The following is a 22,214-nucleotide window of genomic DNA, read 5'->3' as shown; positions in this document are numbered from 1 at the left end:
TTGATGAGTTCTCAACCATAATTTAAAACTTTCGCGAATAATAACAGTATTGAAAAATAAATTTAAATTAGGGATACAAAAATATTTAAAGGAAAACAATACCTTTACGACTTTTGTTAATTTTATGCTGATGACAACCTAAACAATATGGAAATGAATGGGGGGAAACTGGATCCTACCACGTGATTTTCCGGCCAATAAAAATGCGCCGACAACAATGGAAAACGGTATCAGACCATTATGATTTTATGTTATATAGAGAAATAATAATAAATAATATTAAAAAATATTTTTTGCGTGGAATTATCAAGAGAATTGTGAGCAAATTATAATTGTGATCAAATATTTTTCGATTCGATCGAAAATGTCCTTCCTAAAATAAAGCTGAAAACGCAGGAAGTGAAATTAACATTAGGATGATATCATTAGAATTATTTCCTGCCTAAACTAATCGGAGTATATTTTTCAGATTGCGCAACCCACCCCCATACTTTGATATTTAGAAATCAAAATTTGTCGAAAGAAAGTACATTTATTTAAAGAAAGTGCGTTTTTGCGTCTAATTTCCTAACTTAAAATATCGTCTGCACGACTAGAGTTTCAGAAATAGGCTGCGCGTTTTAAATTATTAAAATTTAGTTCTAGTACGTGAAAAACCGATCGTAAGAACAAGTTTTTCTGGGTCTGCTGTGCATGCAAGACATGCACGGTATATGCAGGAATTTCGTAAAAGACTGATATTTCCTTTACAAAAAAAGGGAAGTTTGTGGTTGAGGTGGTTTCTTCAAATTTAACCGAAATGGTCATTTTAAAAGGAAAACTTTTCTTTTTAAAAATGGAATCGCTTTACTTTTAGGTATTACCAAATAAATATTTTTGAGATTTATTCGCATGAAATGAGATTTATTCATGCAAAAAAAGAAAGGAATCTTATTTGGTATTTTAAGTGGACAGATGGTGGTTTTTGAAAAGAAATTCGTTGGATTGAAAAATTGTAAAAGCGTTCGTAATGTCAGTTCATGATTTAAAGAAAACAGATTAAAGTTTATGGAGGAGGTCTTCTTTCACTCAATATAATTTATTTTGTGTAATGTGTCTTTGTATTACGATTATTTTTCTAGAATATTATCAAAATGTTTTTGCAGGCACACGAATGGACGAAATAGTTTAAATGATTTCTGTTATCATTTTTACGCTTTTAATTTTAGATTTTTTGAAAAATGCCTATAACTGAAAATTATATTTAGAAAATTCTATTATTAATATAATTCTATTATTAATATAATTGTATAGAATATATCGTCTTAATGTTCAGAAATATGTTATAATATTAATACGAAATGAATAAATTGGTAGTGTGTAATTCTTATTAGTCAATGAAGTCATTTTGACTGCTTTTTAATTTCAATTAGAAGAGCAATCGTGTATATAATGACACAATTTCTTAGAATATTGTGACTTTTATAATTATTATTATTGTTGATATTTACTAATACCTTGTTATATAACTGAAAATAATATCAAAAGTACTAAAAATTAATTTAAACAAATTTCTTTATACGTTAGTTATTCCTTCGCAATGCAGTCATTTTGACTGCTTTTGAGCAATATAGGTATTTCAGTCCTTGTGTTAAATCAGCAAATTGCTGAATGAGTAAATCGGCTTAATAGTGAGTAATCGTATTATTGAACATACTAAATTAGTCAACGTAAACCAGTGAATAGGTGAAAAAGTAAACTAAAAAAAAGGAGAAACAAATTGCTGAATGAGTAAATCGGCTTAACAGTGAGTAATCGTATTATTGAACAGACTAAATTACGTAACGTAAATCTGTGAATAGATGAAAAATTAAATTTAAAAAAAAGGTGAAACAAATTGCTGAATGAGTAAATCGGTTTATTATTGAATAATCGTGTTATTGAACAGACTAAATCAGTCGACGTAAACCAGTGAATAAGCGAAAAAGTAAATAAGAAAAAAGGAAATATGTGGCTGAGGTGGTTTATTCAAATGTAACCGAAATGGTCATTGGTAAAAAGAAAAAAAAATTGCTGAATGAGTAAATTGGTTTAATAGTGAGTAATCGTATTACGGAACAAACAAAATTAGTCGACGTAAATCAGTGAATAGGCGAAAATGTAAATTAAAAAAAGGAAGTTTGTGGTTATGGTGTTTCTCCAAATAAATCAAAATGGTTATTTAAAAACGAGCAAGTAAATAGCGAGTAATCGTATTATTGGACAGACTAAGTTGGTCAACGTAAATCAGTAAATAGGCGAAAAAGTAGATTAAAAAAGGAAGTTTGTGGATGAGGTGGTCTCTTCAAATATGACCGAAATGGTCATTTTAAAACGAAACAAATTGCTGAAGGAGTAAATTGGTTTAATAGTGAGTAATCATATTATTGAACAACCTAAGTTAGTTAATGTAAACCAGTGAATAGGCGAAAAAGTAGATTAAAAAAGGAAGTTTGTGGATGAGGTGGTCTCTTTAAATATAACCGAAATGGTCATTTTAAAACGAAACAAATTGCTGAATGAGTAAATTGGTTTAATAGTGAGTAATCATATTATTGAACAACCTAAGTTAGTTAACGTAAACCAGTGAATAGGCGAAAAAGTAGATTAAAAAAGAAAGTTTGTGGATGAGGTGGTCTCTTCAAATATAACCGAAATGGTCATTTTAAAAGGAAAACTTTTCTTTTTAAAAATGGAATCGCTTTACTTTTAGGTATTACCAAATAAATATTTTTGAGATTTATTCGCATGAAATGAGATTTATTCATGCAAAAAAAGAAAGGAATCTTATTTGGTATTTTAAGTGGACAGATGGTGGTTTTTGAAAAGAAATTCGTTGGGTTGAAAAATTGTAAAAGCGTTCGTAATGTCAGTTCATGATTTAAAGAAAACAGATTAAAGTTTATGGAGGAGGTCTTCTTTCACTCAATATAATTTATTTTGTGTAATGTGTCTTTGTATTACGATTATTTTTCTAGAATATTATCAAAATGTTTTTGCAGGCACACGAATGGACGAAATAGTTTAAATGATTTCTGTTACCATTTTTACGCTTTTAATTTTAGATTTTTTGAAAAATGCCTATAACTAAAAATTATATTTAGAAAATTCTATTATTAATATAATTATCTAGAATATGTCGTCTTAATGTTCAGAAATATGTTATAATATTAATACGAAATGAATAAATTGGTAGTGTGTAATTCTTATTAGTCAAGAAAGTCATTTTGACTGCTTTTTAATTTTAATTACAAGAGCAATCGTGTATATAATGACGCAATTTCTTAGAATATTGTGGCTTTTATAATTATTATTATTGTTGATATTTACTAATACCTTGTTATATAACTGAAAATAATGGTCATTTTAAAACGAAACAAATTGCTGAATGAGTAAATTGGTTTAATAGTGAGTAATCATATTATTGAACAACCTAAGTTAGTTAACGTAAACCAGTGAATAGGCGAAAAAGTAGATTAAAAAAGAAAGTTTGTGGATGAGGTGGTCTCTTCAAATATAACCGAAATGGTCATTTTAAAAGGAAAACTTTTCTTTTTAAAAATGGAATCGCTTTACTTTTAGGTATTACCAAATAAATATTTTTGAGATTTATTCGCATGAAATGAGATTTATTCATGCAAAAAAAGAAAGGAATCTTATTTGGTATTTTAAGTGGACAGATGGTGGTTTTTGAAAAGAAATTCGTTGGGTTGAAAAATTGTAAAAGCGTTCGTAATGTCAGTTCATGATTTAAAGAAAACAGATTAAAGTTTATGGAGGAGGTCTTCTTTCACTCAATATAATTTATTTTGTGTAATGTGTCTTTGTATTACGATTATTTTTCTAGAATATTATCAAAATGTTTTTGCAGTCACACGAATGGACGAAATAGTTTAAATGATTTCTGTTACCATTTTTACGCTTTTAATTTTAGATTTTTTGAAAAATGCCTATAACTAAAAATTATATTTAGAAAATTCTATTATTAATATAATTATCTAGAATATGTCGTCTTAATGTTCAGAAATATGTTATAATATTAATACGAAATGAATAAATTGGTAGTGTGTAATTCTTATTAGTCAAGAAAGTCATTTTGACTGCTTTTTAATTTCAATTACAAGAGCAATCGTGTATATAATGACGCAATTTCTTAGAATATTGTGGCTTTTATAATTATTATTATTGTTGATATTTACTAATACCTTGTTATATAACTGAAAATAATGGTCATTTTAAAACGAAACAAATTGCTGAATGAGTAAATTGGTTTAATAGTGAGTAATCATATTATTGAACAACCTAAGTTAGTTAACGTAAACCAGTGAATAGGCGAAAAAGTAGATTAAAAAAGAAAGTTTGTGGATGAGGTGGTCTCTTCAAATATGACCGAAATGGTCATTTTAAAACGAAACAAATTGCTGAAGGAGTAAATTGGTTTAATAGTGAGTAATCATATTATTGAACAACCTAAGTTAGTTAATGTAAACCAGTGAATAGGCGAAAAAGTAGATTAAAAAAGGAAGTTTGTGGATGAGGTGGTCTCTTTAAATATAACCGAAATGGTCATTTTAAAACGAAACAAATTGCTGAATGAGTAAATTGGTTTAATAGTGAGTAATCATATTATTGAACAACCTAAGTTAGTTAACGTAAACCAGTGAATAGGCGAAAAAGTAGATTAAAAAAGAAAGTTTGTGGATGAGATGGTCTCTTCAAATATAACCGAAATGGTCATTTTAAAACGAAACAAATTGCTGAATGAGTAAATTGGTTTAATAGTGAGTAATCATATTATTGAACAACCTAAGTTAGTTAATGTAAACCAGTGTATAGGCGAAAAAGTATATAAAAAAAAGGAAGTTTGTGGATGAGGTGGTCTCTTCAAATATAACCGAAATGGTCATTTTAAAACGAAACAAATAGCTGAATGAGTAAATTGGTTTAATAGTGAGTAATCGTATTACTGAACAACCTAAATTGGTCAGCGTAAATCAGCAAATAGGCAAAAAAGTAAACTTAGGAAAAGGGAATATTGTGGTGGTTTCTTCAAATATAACCGAAATGGTCATTTTAAAAAGAAACGAATTGCCGAATGAGTAAATTGGTTTAATAGTGAGTAATCGTATTATTGAACAGACTAAATTAGTAAACGTAAACCAGTGAATAATCGAAAAAGTAAATAAAGTAATAAAAGTGAAAAAAGTAAGAAAAGTAATCGAAAAGTTGATCAAACGAATAAACGGGCAAGTCAGTTTTAAAAAGATTATAAAGATGTTGTTAAAGAATTTAAAAAAAGACGTTGCTTAAAAATAGAATTAACTTGCGGTGCTGCTGTCAAACATTCCCCCCCCCCATTTTTTTACATTAAAAAGCTTATGCTTTTTCAACATTAATTAAAATAAAACAATTCTTATTTTACTAGATTTAAGAATACAAATATATTTATTATCAAGTTAACATATTTCCACCCAATTTAATTTCCCCTTGATAAGAACTCTTAAAAAAATCTCGATAAAAAAATGCCTATTGATCAATGTTTAAGTCAGTTGACTTACAGCAGATTTCTTTTAACTAGGTAACTATCAAGCCATTTATAAGAAAAAGCGAAAAAATAATATAAATCGAGACATGTGACGGTATTGGTTGGCTCCAGGCAATATAGCCTATATTTCAACAAAAGGGCAGCTATCAAATGAAGGCTAAAGGTATGCTATATAAGAATAAACTGCTATCTTTCAAGTCTTTCTTTTTCTCTGAGTTGAAGATGAGGCCATAAAATAGAAACCTTGACTCTCCATAAATTTTTCCGAAAGTTGTAACCAATTTTCTTCGGTTTTGCTGCTTATTAGTTGTCGAATAGTCCCTTTTTTATAGGAAAAATTATTTTCGTGATAAACTTGGCTAAAATTGATGGTTTCTTATCACGGAGCTTTTATGACTGGGTAATATTTTTAAAAAGGGAAATTTTAAATGAAATTTTACTTTAGAAGTTTTAGTTGGAAGCCGTTACATTTTGTAATAGTTTTTCAAAAACCCTTTATTTTTATGTAAGAACAAATACGTATAGATTCCTTAATTTTGAATTAACCCTTTAATTCCAGTGCACAAAAAGTGTTTTAAATATCAAAAGCATCTATATGAAAAAAGAGGTGGTAGTGCAGAGCTCAAAGAAAAAAAATGGAACACACAGAGTAATTTTTAAATTAATGATCAGATCTTCACGTTTTAAAACTCAATCTTAAAGGTTCAAGGGGGCGGCATTAAATATGCTAGCTAATTAGTGCAGATGATACTTAAAGCAGATGCTGACAGGCCTGTGTAGGGGTTAGGGAACTACCCTTGCGCCAGAAGGGTTCTGGGTTCGAATACCGGGCAAGGCATGGATGTTCTTTCCGTCTCTCTACTATCTGTCCTTACTGTAGGAGCAACGTTGGCCCACCTAATATGGTGTCCCTGAAAGAGTGGCCAACAAATCTGCCCTGTAAATGCCTGAATTGACGAAAAATGTTAACACAGGTGGGCATTGGAAAAAAAATATTTAAAGACGCAAACATGTACTTTCTCTGAATAAATAAACCATTTTTGTGATAGATTGGGATTTCTGATCCCCAATATACAATCTGGAAATTAGGGTCCCAATTGTTCAGTCAGGAGAGCGATTCAAAGTTTGGATTCCTTAATGTTGGTTTTGCTTTTTGCGTATTTCCTCATATCTCTAAAAAAAAATTATGAAAATTTTAAATTTTTTTTTATAAATTTTAAAATTTTAGACGAATTGAAGTATTTGTAGTTTCATCTTCCGGTCGAAGATTCGCTTGCAATGATTTCCATACTCTTTTCTTTTTTTTTGCATCATCTTTCGACTTATGTCTTAAAAAAATTAATTGTTTTTGATGGCAAAAAATTCATTTGCAAGTGGCGAAAGTTGTTCTGCTTTTGGGTGCACATTGCGTCGAAGCACTTCGTTGTCATCTGAAATTAAGACGCTTAAATTCTCTATAGACTCAACACACTGGATTCAATGGAGAAATGCATTAAAGAGGAAAGACAGAGGGGGGGGGGGAATGTATAGTACTGCTATGACGTCAAAGGAGGAGCGCAAGACTTCGAGTAGGGTTTTTTTTTTATTTAAGAAAAGTGGTGAATACTTATTTTTATTACTTTATCTTTGGTGTGTTCGTATGAGTTGTAAAATCTTTAATTGATTTTAAATTTAATTAATAAAATATTGTTCAAATTAATTGAATTAATTATTGTTTGATCATTAACCTAACTTTAGCACTTTATTAGCATTACTAAGTAACTTTTTTTTTAAATTTTGAAAAAATATTCAAATTAAGATAAATAGGGCTCCACTTAACCCGTTAGCCCCAGGCGCCGTGCCATCTTAATCTGGCCTTTACCGTAAAATAATTTTTGACAACATTGCCTACTGTTTCGTACCTAACCACAAGCCCTTCTGTAGCAGCGCCACGCTGCATACAAAGTGATGAATATGTAACAATGTTGCCAGAGTTGAGTTTTTCATGAGAGATTAGAATAAAACGAGTAACTGTTTATTTTAGAGACTTATGTGAGATTTTATTATTTACTTACAATGTCAGCAAGCCTCATTGGTGAAACCAAGCGAATTAAGGCAGATGGTGCGTTTTCAGCCACACACACGTCAGAGCCCGTTTATGACGCATTCATACATCCATTCATTCATCCACAGATCGTAAATTTGACCTGAACCAGAGAACGATTAATCTCCAATTCAGTACCCCAGAGGTATGATTTGTTATGTGCACCAGTCACCATTTACTGCTCGAGGTTCGGCTGGCAGAGGTCGAACTTACGACCTCTTGGACATGGGCCTAACGAGAACAAGTACTACAAGAACAGATGCGAATTTTACTAATTCGCATCTCTTGTTTTAAAGCAAAAATTCCGTTCATAGCGATTCATGACATGCGTTTATATTTCAATGCTTCTCATCTCTGTTTTTGATTTTCCTTCTCAGTTTGAATTGGAATATTCTAAATTTTTATCTTTCGCTAAAATTCTTGTTACATACTTCTTTTTTGAATTCAAAATGTTTCTAGAACAAAACAGGAAATCTCCTAAAGCTTTCGTTTCGTCAAAAAATTCAATCTTTATTTAAACTTTTACCTTTTAAAAAAATGTGCATAAGCTTCATGAAGCTTTTTTATTCATTGAAAAGAAGAAAAAAAAACAGAAATTTTGATTTTCCACGAAGAAAAATTGCTAAAAATATACCTTTAAGGTCTTTCTTTTATCAGATTTAAAATCAGTGATGAACTGAATCGATACAAACTCTTATGCAAAATTTCAAAGTAGTGAAGAAGAGGCATGTCCATAGCTGAGGAAAAATCAATTTTTCATCAAAAGATATTACCTTTTGGCTAGCGTCTTCAAGTAACTGCATTGCTTCGATTTTAAGATTTTGCACTTCAGACTTTTAAAAATATTTTATGTGAAATGTATAAATTTATGCTGCCATCTAAATAGCTGTCAAGTATCTACAAAAGTTTTTAGCACTACTGCTAAACCTAAAACATACGTTTAATTTTATAGCTAAGGTTGAAAAATTCAATAGAACAATTTATGCATATTTTTTATCTATAACGGGAAAAATATTAAGTTAAACAAGATTTACAGAGAATTCCATAATCAACAATCTAAATAAATATGTATCGATGCCTAAATGGAGTAGGGTTGTGGCGGGCAGGAAGGTTTATAAGTAAGGGAAAAACATAAAGATCTGACAAATCGCTATTGCGTTGAGCGTAACAAAAAAAGCACATAATCCAGCTTCTTTGCAAAATTAAACTAGAAAGAGCGTTTTAGTAATGGGAGATGAACCAGGTTCGAATCCCATCAATGACTGGTAGATACGAATCTGCATCCGGATTGTACCGACCACAGTGCTGACTTGAAATATCCTCAATGGTAGACGGATCACGGGTTAGAGTCCTTTTGCCGTCATGCTAACCTTGGGAGGTTCTCATGGTCTTCCTCTCCGTGTAACGCATATGCGGCTTAGTTCCATCAAATAGTCCTCCACGAAGGCAAAATTTCTCCCAATACTTGATCCAGGAGTTCTATTCTTTTCTGGATTGGGTTCAAAATTACAAGGCTACGGAGTTGAACATTAGAAGTCGTAAACCCATAAAATTGGGTCGACTGTTCAACGACGGCTATAAAATAAAATGTCCTCCTCCATAAAAACGGATTTTGGCATCTTAGATATCACCTTGCTCGATTATGATGCGTTAGGTATTGATAACGTTTGTATTTTAGCTTTCACAAAACTACAAACGTGCAGAGCTATTCATTTAATGCCAAGCTGCCTCCTTGTACGAATGGTGGGTTCTTGCATTAATTTTGCAGGTTTGGATGGATGGAAAATACATCGGATCCCATTGTTGATGCTTTATTCATGGTAAAGTGTCATTGCCCGGTATTCTTTACACTGACGTTATTTCAAGTGTACTAGCCATTGCGCTGTTAAATCATAAACGTTATTATTAATACACCGAAAATAGAGTGATATTAATCTTTCTATTAAAATATGAAAAATCAATTATATAAAAATACATTCATACAAAATTTTGTTTAAATCTGTTTTGTAGTTCTCGAAGTATTCTTCAAAATGTGGAAATTCTCCTAATTTTAAGTTTTAAATAAATTTATTTAAATAAAACAAATTTTAATAAAGATTTTTTAGTAATAAAACAATATTTAAATGAGGATCACTATCAGCACGGAGAAGAATTTTTAAAAATGTGAAATTAATAAAATAGTTTTGTTTTTAATATCCTTTGCTTATAAGCATTAATTTCATTTTTTTTTTACAATTTTATTAGTATTGAAAGAAAATTACAAATATTTTCTCCGGGAAAACTTAAATATTAGTACAAAATATGTATCCCTATGTAAATGTTTTCATTGGATTTATAGAAGTATAATCATTTTAACAGTTTTTTGTGATCTTAAATATTTTTATTTGTTTTGTTTATGACGCGGTCTTTGGGTAAAAAGTGTTTGTTAACTTGATAGTTTTTTCCTCAAATGCTTTAATTCACTTGATTAATTAGACGATAATTTAATCTTAATTCCCCGACAAACAAATAAATGTAATGTTTCCTTTTGCTAGAAATACTTGTAATTAATGATGAAAAGCTTTAATTCCAAGCTTTAATTGTTAATTTTTAAGACCTTATTTTATAAAGTAGATGCTAAGTAACGCATCATATAGTTAAAAATCCAAGAAATTAGTGAAGCAGCATAAGTTATGACAGTTTTAATATAAATAAACACTTTTATTTAGTCATTTTCCTTTAGTTTTTCTTCTGTGAAAAGCTCAATGCGATAAAAATATTAATTTTTGCAGATATGATTTTCGCTTCGTTTGGAATTATAATTTTCATTTTAAAATCAAAATTTCCGTTTCAATTTAAATATATGTTTATCGGGGTGATCAACTTTACTTTGAAAAAAAATTTTTATTTGTGAAAAATAAATTCCGTATTTATATTGTTTTAAAAATAATCTGATGCAGTGGTCGGAAAAACTACATTATTTTTGTAGTTCACTACAAATACATCTACTTCGTTACGAATGTGGTTAGCTGCAACTACTTTTTTTTAAACTACTTGCAACTACTTGACTTACAAACTACTTAGGAATTTGTTAACTACTTCACTACTTTAAGGAGACTAACTTTGGACAACTTGTTGTTGTTGACGTATGCCTGTTTAGACAGAGGGGTTGCGATTGTTCTTGTTTTCCAGAGGCGCCATCTATGGCCAAGAATTCGACTTCTGCCACACCATACGTCGCACCCGTTTATAGGGCGGACACATTCATACATCCATTCATTCATCCACAAATTGTAATTTTGACCTGTATCAGAGAACGATCGATCTCCAATCCAGTACCCCCAGAGGTATTGATTTGTTATGGGAACATGGAGGACTTTTGCGACTCGACAGATTTAACGTGCATCAGTCACTTTACTACACGGGCAGTCTTCGGCCTGCGGGGTTCGAACCCACGAACTCTCGGACATGGACCCAGCGCCCTACCGACCAGACTACCCCGGCTCTTTGGACAACTTAATTTACACCTATGTTCAAAATAGTTTTTAATAAGAAATCGGCTTACATTAAATACAAGAGAATAATTAAGGAATATTTATTCCATGTTTATATGAGAGCCAGTTTGTTACTCCGAAATATTCGAATATGTTCATCTAATCTTCAATGTTTTATGCCTTTTCAGCAGCAAACATTTAATTTAAAGCTGTATATGTAGAGGTCAGGAAACTGGCCTTGCATGAGAAAGGTTCTGGGTTCGAACCCCTGGCATGGAAGGGATGTTCCTTCGTTCTCTGTACTATTTCTCCTTATTGTGGGAGCAACGTTCGCCCCCCCCTAACGTGCTGTCCCTGAAAGAGGAACCAACAAATCTGACCTGTAAATGCTTGCATTTACGAAATATAAACACAGGAGGGCATTGGAAATTTAAAAAAACATTTAATTTCAAAAAAGCGAAATTATCAAAGAATTGCTAATTTTTAATTGTTTGAAGTTCTTTTATTTCCTCTAACAAATTAAGCACATAAAAAATACATTCTTTTCCTTTGAAATAACATCAATGTTCAACGAGTGTGCACACGGAGGTGAAAGTGTGATTAAAATGATATATTTTCTATTTCTATTTTTTTATTTCTATTTTTCTATTTCTATTTTTCTATTTCTATTTCTATTTTTCTATTTCTATTTTTCTATTTCTATTTTTCTATTTCTATTTTTCTATTTCTATTTTTCTATTTCTATTTTTCTATTTCTATTTTTCTATTTCTATTTTTCTATTTCTATTTTTCTATTTCTATTTTTCTATTTCTATTTTTCTATTTCTATTTTCTATTTCTATTTATTATTCTTAATTATTTCTATTTATTATTCTTAAATATTAATTAAACAGGATATTTATCCCAGAGAAATGAATAAAATCGTTTAGGAAAAATTTATTTATTAAGTAAATATTAAATAGAATATTGCCACATTCAAAAATATAAAAATAAAAGAAGTCCCTAAAAGGGATGAAGAAAATCATCTCTTAACGTAAAGTATTTCTGTTCAGATATTCAACGGTTGGGACTGAGAGGCACCAAGGCCTCCGAGTCCAAACGCCAATAATTAGAAATTTAAAGTAAATAAATTGTTCCTAGCGGTCGGTTAGGAGCATGGGAAGAGATCCATAGTTGGTGATTTATAAATACTTATTTTGTCTTACATGATACATTACATTTATTTACACTTTCTTTATTCTTTTTCTTTTTATTTCTCTTTTTCTTTTTTTTAATATATATAACAAAATTCATTTCACTTCTTGTTCTTTTTTCTTTATTTATTGTTTCTTTTTTTTTAAACAAATGTGATGCACATCATTGTCATCTACGAGACTCTTCAATGTTGTATACTAAATTTTATTGAAAAAATTATCTATGTATTATGTATTATGTAATTGTATCTTGTAACTGTTATGCAATTATGTATTATGTAATTGTTTATGTATGTATTTTGTATCATGCGAGCTGGACTGGTAGCCAGACGTGGACTATACGGGTAAGGGTTTTGCAAACCTAGGTACGTGTCCGTGTCTGGGGAAAGGAAGAAAAAGTTGGTGATTTATCGAAAGATAACATAGCCAAAAATATCAAATTTGGCGAAAGCGAATCGCCAATAAGACAGTGAGAATTAGTATAATCATGTAACTGAAACATTTTTGAGGTAAGAAATAAGGAAAAAAGAGTTAAAACTAAATTCTTGTTTTCGATTTAGTCGCAAAAGTGAATTAAAGAATCTTACATTAGTATTAAAAATAGAAAGTTAGCCGTTACATTGATTGCTAAGAATAGAATAAAAAATTTTTTATAATCGGTTTTTATAAAATGTAATAAAAATTAAGTAATTGGTTAAGGGGGAACCCCACTCTGAGATGGTAAAATATTAAAGTTTTTCTTGAATTTTTTTAAGTAATAGAGACAATGCAGGTACTCCTTGTTTTTGTTATGTTATTTAGTTACAGTTTAAGTCTATTTTAAAATTTTTCCTTTTACAAAATAATGAAAAATAAGTTGGTGGCAGCTCCGTGTGTGACTGGTCATCAAAAAGTAGCACCTCACTGGGCTCGTGGATTAAGTCCTGAAACATGGGAAAATGATTTTGTTTTAGATTTTCAGAAACGTAAAGACATTATCTAAAAAGTAGCATAGCGGTTTTTTGATATTCGCAAAATTACCAAAATGGCGGCAACTTAAAAAAAAAAAAGTTAAGTTTCTCATTTAAAAAATATTCATTAAAATACTAATATAAAATCGAAATATAAAAATATCAGAAAAATCTATTGCTACTTTCTAAAGAATATATTTTTACGTAATTTAAAATAAAGAACAGCTTATTTCGTTGTATAGATCACGAGAAGAACGTTAGGCCAGGTCAAAAAACAGCGTTTTGAGAAAAAAGCGTTTAAAGTTTTGACTTATGTTCAATCTAGTAAATTATTAAATTATTAATGACTAACCTTTATTCTGCAATTCCAGGTCCATATATCTTCTCCGTCAACAGAATGGATGAGACACAAAAAGAATGTCGCCCCTCCTAATCCGGCCGACCTGCTTATAAGCAGGTCGGCCTGCTTATAAGCGACGACTCTCTATTTTCCGCTATAACTTCCAAACGAAGTTATAGGTACTGAGAAATCAATTTAGACAGACATTAGGAAGGGTACAAAGATTCGAAAAATGCAATAAATTTTTTTTCGAATTTCTGAAATATTCAGGGTGATTAATTTAAATTTAATAAAATTTGAAATTTTATAAAATTTAATAAAAAATTAATAAAAATTTGATAAAATTATAAATTAAATTTAAAAAAATTTAATCCCCTTAAATTTAATAAAAATTTGATTAAAAATTATTAAAAAATAAGTTAAAGAAATTTTAAAAACTGGGAAATATGAAATGCCTATTGCAGATAGAATATTTTTTGTGTCTAAAAGAAATCAGGAGCATTGTTTCATATCTAAAATTCATTATCACCATCGCTTGCATTTTTGAAAAGTTAAATTATTCCCCATTTTACTTTTTAGTGGAGATAAAAAATAATATTACATTCTCCTTTTTATTTCACTTTAAAAACGTGAGTTGTAAAAATCTGTTTTTTTATTTGATTCGTTAAAATTGCTGTTATACATTTTTACAAGATGGGTTTTTCAAGGGAATGCTAAATAAAACGATTGAAACTTTAAAACACTGTAATATTTCTGATATAGAAAAAATATTCTTTATAACATTATTAAATAAAGAGTAGAAAAAAAAATTTTAAAACCATAAAATCAGAAAATAAGTTCAAAATCTTATTTACCTCAATATATCTTCCTCATAAAAGTAACACTTTTTTGTTTAACGTTTAAGTAGGTTATGTTTTTAGATATAAAATAGCCTACGCAGTAAACTTCAAAGGAACTACCATAAAAAGCTTTTATGATCAAACAACTAAGCCAACAATATAACAAAAATATAGAATTAGATTTAAAAGAAGATTGCAAATAATGTCTACATTTTACTCTTGGTCTGGCAGTTAAGAAATTTAACGAAATCAATTTTAAGATTTAAATTCGTTTTTCAAATGTTTTGTTATAAAATTTTCATACTCACAGAGAGTAGTAATTAATAGCTTTATAACTGAAATAATAAATGGTGCATTAGTAGACAATAATCAAAATATAATGTCGTGTCAGTGGATTTGATATTTGTTATCAAGATATTATTTTCAATCAATAATGTATTCACTCTCGTTAGCAATAACCATTCAATGCCGGATCGAAAAGGAATCGAATTGGATCGGAAAGAAATTAATTGGTTTTTTAAGGCTAGCGAATATTTAATGTGCCGAAACGACATTACTTTTCAGTCCCCCTAATACTTTAGATTCGAGATATACTTTTAAGTTGTATTCTCAAGTTAGATTACAGACTTACACTCTAAAATTAGGTTCAAGACCGAAATTAGATTCAAGATTTATGCTCTTAACTTATATTTAAGATTTACTTCAGATTCAAGTATAACGCTCTTAAGTTATTTTAACATTCCCTGAAAAAATAAGTTCAATGAACAATAAAGTTAAAACCTCGAGCCGTAATGCCATGCAAATTTGTTGAAAGTATAAGAATGTGTATAATTGAATCGTGTTTTTGTATAAGTTGAACCGTAGTATAGTGTAATTAAGTTCAAGCTATATTAATTAGCAAGATAATATTTTGCAATTCGGCATCAAATAAGGGAAACAGAAAATGTCTTGATAATAAAAAAATCCAAAATTTCTAACTATTTAAATAATAAATAAAATATTTCATGTTAAAGCTTTTTAAATAAAAATATTGTTGTAAGTCTATTTTTGGCGCATATTAGTTGAATTTAGCTGTTGAACCTTGAAATAATTTTAACTATTTACTTTTTCCTAAGGGGGAGTAATAATTTACGAGCTTAGAGTTTTTGTGGGAAGTTATGCTTTATTTATTATACATATAGTTAATGCTTTTATTTTTTTTATTGTATTGTAAAGAAATTTTGTAAAAGACAGAATTTAACTAATTAAGACTTTTTTTAAGTAAGGAATAAATAGTTAAAGGTACACCTTGTTCGTGTACCTTGTCGGTCGGTGTTAAGGTTGTACCATGTAGACCAGCATATGTTGTACTATAGACCATTTGATGTCACTACTTAGATAACACTAATCTCGAGTTCTCTTAAATAAATCAAATTAATCATAAGCGTAGAATTAAATAATAACACTAATTTCAAGTTCTCTTAAACAAATCAAATTAATCATGAACGTAGAATTAAATTATAACACTAATTTCAAGTTCTCTTAAATAAATCAAATTAATCATAAACGTAGAATTAAATAATAACCCTAATTTCAAGTTCCCTTAAATAAATCAAATTATTCATAAATGTAGAATTAAATAATAACACTAATTTCAAGTTCTCTTTAATAAATCGAATTAATCATAAACCTAATACTAAATGATAGCACTAATTTCGAGTTCCCTAAAATAAAGCAAATTAATCATAACGTAATACTAAATAATGACATTATATTCGAGTTATCTAAACTAAATCAAACAATCAGAAGCGTAATTCTCAATAATAACAATCAGAAGCGTAATTCTCAATAATAACAATCAGAAGCGTAATTCTCAATAATAACAATCAGAAGCGTAATTCTAAATAATAACATTAATAATAACATAACAACATTAATTTTGAGTTCTCTTAAATAAATCAAATTAACCATAAACGTAATACTAAATGATAGCACTAATTTCGAGTTCCCTTAAATAAATCAAATTAATCATAACGTAATACTAAGTAATCCCATTAATTTTGAGTTCTCTAAAATAAATCAAATAATCATAAGCGTAATTCTAAATAATAACATTAATAATAACATTAATTTCGAGTTTTCTTAAATAAATCAAATTAACCATAAACGTAATACTAAATGATAACACTAATTTCATGTTTCCTTAAATAAATCAAATTAATCATATACGTAATACTAAATAATAACATTAACTTCGACTTCTCCTTAATAAATTCAATCAATCAGAAAAGTAAAACTAAATAATATTTTATTGAGATATTTAATAATATTTTATTGGAATAAAAAAGTACAATACTGAGGCTGGATGGTTAAGCACTTTTTTTTCAATTTTGTTAAACCGTGCAAAAGTAATTCTTTTTTTTAAAATTGTTTTTAATATTTAAGATAATATTAATTTAGTTACTTATCGATCTCAATTCTTTTTTTATGTGTAAGTTTTATGGGATTTAATTTTCAAATTAAACTTATAGAATAAATTGCTCAGGAACTAGAAAATAAAAAAGTTCTCTGGCGCATGTCGGAAAAGACATGTCTGAAAAACTGGCCACAGCACATAGTACCTGTCTTTGCAGATATCATTTACTTATACTGAATGCAAAAATTAATGAATGCAGGCACTAATATTTACACTGGTCCCAGTTAAGTTTTTAGGTTCTACATTCTCCCTTCATTTCCTAGCACATTTTTTATTTTACAAATTCAAACGATTTATTTGAACTCATTTATGAACTATTATTCTATGAAAAAAAACATTAGAACTTACTTTACTGTAGAAAGTTTTAACACATATTTAATCAATTTTCGGTATATCATTAACTAAAATTTTTCAATACGTCAAGCATAGCGCTATATATATTTTTCTCACAGAAATAATGACCAAAACATTGTAGAAAGAATTTCTGACAAAGTAAATATAATACCGATAATCAATATAACCATGAATGCAAAAAAAAAGCCTTTAAAGATTTTTTATTAAAATTTCCAGACGCAGTGGTTTTAAATGATAATACCAATATTTCAAAGGAACAAATAATTTATTTTTCGAAACTTTAAACTAGGTTTTTCATCGGTACGCTTCCTGAATAATGTTCGTTTTTAGTCAATAAATAAAAAGTATTAATAAAAGTCAATTAATATTTCGAAATAAAAATGATTCTAGGAGGTAATTTTGTTTTTTTTTGTGCACAAAAATGATTAATGTTTTAAAAGTCATTTTAGTTTTTAAATTGATTTTTTAGTCAAAAAAATTAAACATTTGTTTAATTGCGTCTGATTCGTAGTGATGAATTAATTATATCTGTTTCTGCATATCTATATCGCTTTGAGTTAATGGTTTGCAAAAAGCTTTTAAGAATTAGTTAGCAATGAATTTTTGAAAAGTTCCTTTTAGCTCGAGATTTTTTGTTTTCGTGTTTAATCTTCCTGTTTCCGTTTTTTTAAAACAGAATTATGTTTATTTTCTATAGCATTCAAATTATTTTAAATATTAAACACTTTTCCATTTTTTAGCAGAATTATTAATCCTATTAACTATTACTTCGGGTTTATTAGTAAATGTGAAATTATTATTTTTTAAATTCACTATATATTCCATTGGTTTGAATTTTATTTAGAACTCAAATTAAAACAATAATATAAGCAATAAAGTTCTCCTTTTTTTAAAATTTAATTTTATTTTTGTAAGTTTTCAAATAGCTACTTTAACTGCCCGATGAGAGACAATATTTGATAAAACCTTTTCTTATAATACAGTTTTGGTTCTTACTTTAAATAAGAACCAAAACTCAAAAGTGAAAACAATTGTTATAATTATTATTTTATATTAATAATCAGTTATTAGTCCTTTTTTTAAAAATATATGATTTTTCTTGTGTCTTAAAAATAGAATAGTGTTTAATATAACAATTAAAAAGTGATTGAAAATTTATTTATTTCACGAAAAAAAATTCTGGTTAAATTACTGTACTGTATGGTAATGAAATTTTAAGGAAAAAAAACATAATTCTGGTTAATAAAAGCAATAAATGCAGCATTTAACCCTTTCATTTGGTAATTTTCCGTTCACATGGTAACGGTTCACTGAAAGTTCTAATTTTCAAAAGTATAGTTGTTATTACCACGCAATTTATTAAGAAATACAAAACTGAAAAGTAAATTTTACCGAATGAATGCTTTTTATGCCATGTTCAACATTTTACATTTAGCAAATTCTATCACATATTGATAATCCATAATTTATTGTTAATTTTACCAAAACGCTCCGGTAATAATTTTGGAGCTTTTGTTGTTCCCATAGAGCCAGAAATACGATAAAGTTTACCATATTCTGGTATTTAAAAAAAATACTTTTTTTGAGTGCCTAAATTATTATGCATTTATTACATGCAAAATTTTTAATATTCATTAAAAAAATTTAAATATTTATTTAGATTATTTTAATTAAAACTATTCAGTTTATTTATTAAGCGAAAAAAGTTATCCAAGCATTGAACATTTATAATATGATGAATGGCTTATAAACATAAAGAAAGGAATGTTTCTAAATTTCTTGGCAGAAGGTTTAAAGAAAATAATATCTGAAAACAGTAAGTTAAAGAATAAATTTACGAACGCAAGTAAAAATATTACTTTTATAACTACTTTTTTTATTCGAAAGCTGTTTCGCAGAAGCATTGAAGGTAAAATTTTGAAAAATGTCTTTTGAAAATAGACTTTTATCATTAGTTTCGGGTTGTTAACTATCATATTTTTGGACGTTAATAATTTCCTATTTCGGAATATTACTTAACTTCACGAGTGCTAAAATGAAACTTTAACTAATTTCTTTTTTTTCTAAATTAAAGAACTGCTGCTGGTAAAGATGTTCTGTTTTCATAAACATGGAAAATTTAATAAAAAAAAGATAAATTAATTTCAGTAACTTTCGTACGGAATTTGAATATTTTATAACTCAAACTTTATTTATTAAATGCAGAACCCCACTTATTATGCCTATGTGTTCAAAAATAGGCTGGAAAATCAAAATAGCCAGATAATCGGAGAGCATTATTGTGACTAAAAAAAGAAAAGAAAGCAGAATGTGTTCATTTAAAAGAAAAATGTACACCTGTGTTTTGTTTGGTGAAAGCAATTACATTCACACGTGATATTTTTTAAATCACTACAAAAGCGTATTTATTTAATTTTGTTTAAAAAAAACGTTACTGTAAACATGTTTGTTGAAAAATTAGTTGTTTCCGTACATTTTCTATTCTTTAATGCGCACAGTGTCAGAAGAAAGATTGTAAATGTAAATATACCCCTTGCCCAAAGGACCGAATAATATTTTAATAAATATATTTTAATTTTTTTATTTCTGCTTTCGAAATAGATGTATACAATTACATTATCTTTAAGATTCATGCTACAAATTTCAAATTTTACGCAACTGTTATAGCTATAAACCGTATTGATAAGATTTATTTTATTCAAAAATATTATTGTGGAGTTAGAAAATTTAAGTTTTTGAGAGAACAAAAATCTAAGCAATGCATTTTGTTCGAAAAAAGCAAACGATTTTAAATCAAACGTGAACCACAGCTGCTGTCATTTTTTAATCGTCAGCACTTTTTTTTTTCAAGGAGTGGCTTAAATTTAGCAAGTTGATGCTATCACTTAAAATTGAACCTACAATCGTTCGTAAAAGATATACTACACGATTAAAATTCATTAATATGCGTTGAATCCGTTGAAAACGATTATGTATACTTTTGTTTTATAAAAAAGCTTTGTTCTACTTGTAATAAATGTTATTTATTTGCTGTTAATTTTTGATGATGTTTAGTTACTTAGTTGGAATGTATTACTTGGCGAAAGAGGATTTACATGATGCTCTATGCTTGATCTTTAAAAATGGCAGTCCCTTCTGACATAGTTCGTTTGAATATATAAACAAAGAACTCATATAATAATTGTAGCAACGATGATGTCACCAAAAATCAAATATTTCAAAAAAGTTATAACTTTTGTTGCATGTAGTATTTAAACTCGAAGAAGTTCTGATCTTTTAATGGTTTGGTTAATATCCACTGTATTCCAAGCCTGTGACTCTAAAAAGTTTTGAGCTTTCGTAGTGGTTATTTCAAAAACAGAAAATGATTTCTCAACTTCGTAAGAACAAAAACAGAAAAAATCTATGAAATAGGTAAGTCCTACTTTCTTGGTTTTCTTGCATGTAAGTTCTTATATTAGAGAATAAACTAAAAATTTGGGATTTAAGGTTTAGTGGAATGAATTAGTGTTTTAAGATTGATCATTTAGAAAAACATATGTTTTTAGTTGTCCACTATCTATTTTTAAAAAAAAAATAATTTAATTTCTTTGGTTAAATGTTCTTTCGTTTTCTAATACTTATTGGGGGCTGTTTGTTTTCGATTGCTATTTCAATGTTATTTCATTTTGATCATATTTTTTAGCTTTCTCTTCATATTTATAACGCACCCCAATCAAAAATATTTTTTACAGCTTTTATATTCTAATTTAGATTGATCTGTTTTCTGAAGTAATTAAATTTTTTTCAAAATTTTTTAAAGTTTAGAATTTTTTTCTTCACTAAATACGTAAATGTTTGAATAGCTAAGAAATTAAAATATTTTAAGTTTTATTTGAGTTCAAAACATTGTTTTTTTGATAGCAAATGTGTACTGGCCCTTTAAAATTATTTTAATGGTTAAATTTACAATTCTCACTCTACATTATAAGTAAAAAATTTTTTAGTTTTATCCTTACTATTTTTTTTAATGAACTAGGCTTATTACTATGCAGTGATTGAAATCTATATCTTACAGACATAATTTTTAAATAATGTTAGCCTATCTATCCCTGGAAACACAAAGAACTGTTTGAACTTTGATTCTTTTTACAAGCGGTTTTTAGAAAGTAAAATATGGTACCATTTTATAAATACTAATTAGTAGTATCATTTTTTTTCTATATTTTCATCATTATAAAAGATAAAAATATTTCCCCTCTGTTACTATTTATGAAAAAATTGTAAGCTTTTTATCAAGTCCACAATTTATATTTTAAGTTAATATTAAAATTAATGTTATATTTCTTACACTCTAGTTAAATTTACACTGTAAATCATTAAAATTACTTTTTATTAAATTAAATAAAGTTTAATTAATAGTAAGTAACTGTGTGGAAAAAAAGTAACAGACTGAAAGAGGAGCTAAATTTTAAATATTCTCACATTGCAAATTACTGAATTTTAGTCATACAAACATTGATACCCGCTCATATTCTTTTTATAAACTTAATATATATAACGAAATACTAAATTAAATGTCAATAATTAAAAGTAGAAAAAATCTTCCTCATATTATTATCCCACATTGATATTAAGATTATCAGAATTAAAATGTTCGCAATTAGTTAAATTAAAATTATTTTCAATTAACAGTTGCTTTATTTGCAGTTTTAAATAAGAAGCAGAAAATATGGCAATTTAATTGTATATGGCTAATTTTAGACATGAGTTCTTGTTTTATCTTTAAAGTACTAATTTCTTTGTATCTACACTTGCTAAAAACATATACATAGTAAATTAATTTGATTGCTTAAAAATGTTATTTGGAAATTTATTTCAGTAATTAAAATTACTTAAGGTCGTAGAACACTAATTCTACAACATTTTTTGAAAATCACCTATATATGCTTACACATTCCATGCTTACTCCACAGAGCGCAGTT

Source organism: Parasteatoda tepidariorum, chromosome 1, assembly GCF_982258835.1.
Source record: "Parasteatoda tepidariorum strain Cologne lab strain chromosome 1, Ptep-v5.0, whole genome shotgun sequence".
Classification (NCBI taxonomy): domain Eukaryota; kingdom Metazoa; phylum Arthropoda; class Arachnida; order Araneae; family Theridiidae; genus Parasteatoda; species Parasteatoda tepidariorum.
The sequence above is the reverse complement of the archived record's forward strand: the minus strand, read 5'-3'. Positions refer to the sequence as shown.